This window comes from Sturnus vulgaris, unplaced genomic scaffold (genome assembly GCF_052056855.1).
Source record: "Sturnus vulgaris isolate bStuVul1 unplaced genomic scaffold, bStuVul1.hap1 Scaffold_156, whole genome shotgun sequence".
NCBI lineage: Eukaryota > Metazoa > Chordata > Aves > Passeriformes > Sturnidae > Sturnus > Sturnus vulgaris.
In genome coordinates this window covers 2,763,892-2,766,391 of record NW_028276073.1, presented here as the reverse complement: position 1 = coordinate 2,766,391, position 2,500 = coordinate 2,763,892, and the positions used below count along the sequence as shown (strand labels likewise).

The window sequence follows — 2,500 nt, the reverse complement described above, 5'->3', positions numbered from 1 at the left end:
TCTCGGCCTCGCGCGCGCGGCAGCACGGCACGGTACCCCCGCGGTACCCACCCGCAGACAGCCGCCCGCACGGGGGGGAGAGCCCGGGGGCGAGGCCCGCGCCTCGCCTCCCTCTCGGCCCTCTCGCTCTCTCGTCTCTCTCGCACGGCCCACGGCGGCGTCTTCGACGCCGACTCTCGCTCTCCCCGGCCACCGCCACCGCACCGCGGCACGGCCCCGGCAAGGACGAGCTCCGCCCCAGCGGCTCGTTCCGGGAGCGGGGAGCTACGGAGCGCTCCCCGAGTCTGCATTTAGGGGGACGAAGGCCCTGCGCGGCGACGACGACGACGACGTCGACGTCGACCGCGGGCAACGGGCCTGCGAGGCAACCCCAGCCGCGCCGCCGGGGTGGCCCCCCCGGACGGCGATTGATCGTCAAGCGACGCTCAGACAGGCGTAGCCCCGGGAGGAACCCGGGGCCGCAAGTGCGTTCGAAGTGTCGATGATCAATGTGTCCTGCAATTCACATTAATTCTCGCAGCTAGCTGCGTTCTTCATCGACGCACGAGCCGAGTGATCCACCGCTAAGAGTTGTCTGGCTTTCGGGACCGCTCGCGTGAAGCGGCCCCTTTTCTGTTTCTGCAGGGACGCGCGCGCCCCCGCGCGCCCCGCTTCGACCGTACGAGCACACACAAACGGAGGAGGAGGAGGAGAAAGCGCGGGGCAAAAAAGAGAAACCCCGCGCAACGCTCCGAAGGTCGGCCAAAGAAAGGCGGAGGGGCCCGCGCCCCCGACCGCCTCCCCCCGCGAGGGGAGACGCCGCCTCGCGTGCCGTCCTTCGGAGGCGGCCCAGGCGCCCGGGCTCGGCCCGACCTCCGCGCGGAGGGGCTTGTGCGGCAACGCGCCGGACCGCGGGGGGCACGGTGGCCCGCCCGGCCTCTCGATCACGGGACGACTACGCGTTCGCGGGCCGGGGGCGCGACCGCCGGCCCCCGCCGCTCCCGGCTCACTCCCTGGCTTCTCCTTTTCACCGCTCCGCCGACTCGCGGAACGCCGCCGCGCCAAAACGCGGGGGCCGGCTCTCCCGCCAGCGGCCCCTGAACGTCGCCCGAAACGCCACGCGGCGGCGGGACCGTTCCGCCGGCGCAACCCCTGGCGCGGGACCGCTTGCCCGCCGGAAGGCGAACGCCCGGCGGGCCGCGCTCCGCCACCGGCGCCGGAGGCGGGACGCCGCCGAGACCCGAGCCGGCATCGCGGAGCGCCCGAGGTCTGCCGCTCGGCAAAACCCCTCCGCCACCCGCGGCCGCACTCCCGGGACCGCCGCCGCTTCGCACCGCCGAGCTGCCCTTCCGCGAGCACGCGCCCAGCGGGCAGGCGTACCGCGGCTGAGCCGGGGGGCACCGCCCGCTCCCCTCGTTTCCACTCGGGGACCGGACGGGGAAGCGCCCCCGCGGCCGCCCCGCACGCCTCCCCTTTTTTTTGGCCCACACGCGGCCGGGAAGGGCGACGGGGAAGCGGACGGGCGGGGCCCGGGCCGGGACGGCCGCCGGTGAAGGCGGGCGCCTCGCGGCCGACCGTCCCCCCCCCCCGGGGGGGGCGGGGACACTCGCCGAGCGGCGACGCCGCCGCTCGGCACGGGGTCGCCCGCGCCCGCCGGACCTCCGGCGATGGAGGAGCCGGCCGAGCGCTGCGCCCCAACGGGCGGGGACAGCGCTCCGAGTCAGGGGTGGCCGGCGGCCGGCGCCGCCGCGGTGCGGTTCGAGGCGACAAGGCCGTCGAGGCGAGAGGCGCGCGGTCGCGCCTGACGCGGCGCCGCCCGCGAGCCCGCGGCGGCGGCTAAGGAGAAAGAGCGAGAGAGCGCGGCGGGCCCCGGCGGCCGCAACCCCGCAGCTGAGGTAGGTAAGGCAGAGAGCGCGCGCCCTCTGCCGGCGTCGCCCCGCATCGCAGAGGCCAGCGGGGTCGGCCCCCCGCGGCCGATCGCGCGCCGCGGCCTCTCCGCCGAGACCGGGCCGCAGAGAGGGGGGGGGCAGGGCGCCCCTTCCCCGGCCCGGCACGGGTGGCCCCCGCGCGCGGGCAAGCGCGGCGGGACGCCGACGACGGCGAGCGCGGCCGGTCGCGACGGACACGCCACCGCAGGGGATCGGCGGGAGTAGCTCCCCACCCCTCGATGGCGCCCCGCGCCGCCACCGCCCGACACCCGCTGCCGCCGCCGCCACCGCCGCCGCCGCCGCGGCGGGGCCGTGCCGGGCCGCCCGAGTCTTTAAACCTCCGCCCGGCTCGGCGGCCCTTTCGGCCCCCAACAGGCGTTTGACGACGCCGAGGGAAACCGGCAGGAGACCGCCGAGGCGCGAAGCGCTAGGTACCTGGCCCTGGGGTGAGGGAAACGACCTGCATGGCCCCGCCGGGGTGCCTCCCCCGCTGCCACCCTCGGGGGAGCGTCCACCGGCGGGGGCGCGCCCGACGTCCGCTGCCATCACCGCGGCAATCCTTCTCGGGGCCCGGGGTTTCCCTCAGTAGCCCG

The 2,500-nt window shown here is 77.0% G+C and overlaps 1 non-coding gene across 1 annotated transcript; it reads right to left on the bottom strand.

Moving 5' to 3' along the window:
- Positions 1–419: 419 nt before the first annotated feature.
- LOC148219229 (5.8S ribosomal RNA) lies at positions 420–572 on the bottom strand. The gene has a single exon (XR_015799864.1). It is a non-coding gene; the product is annotated as a 5.8S ribosomal RNA (ribosomal RNA).
- Between the last annotated feature and the right edge of the window lie 1,928 nt (positions 573–2,500).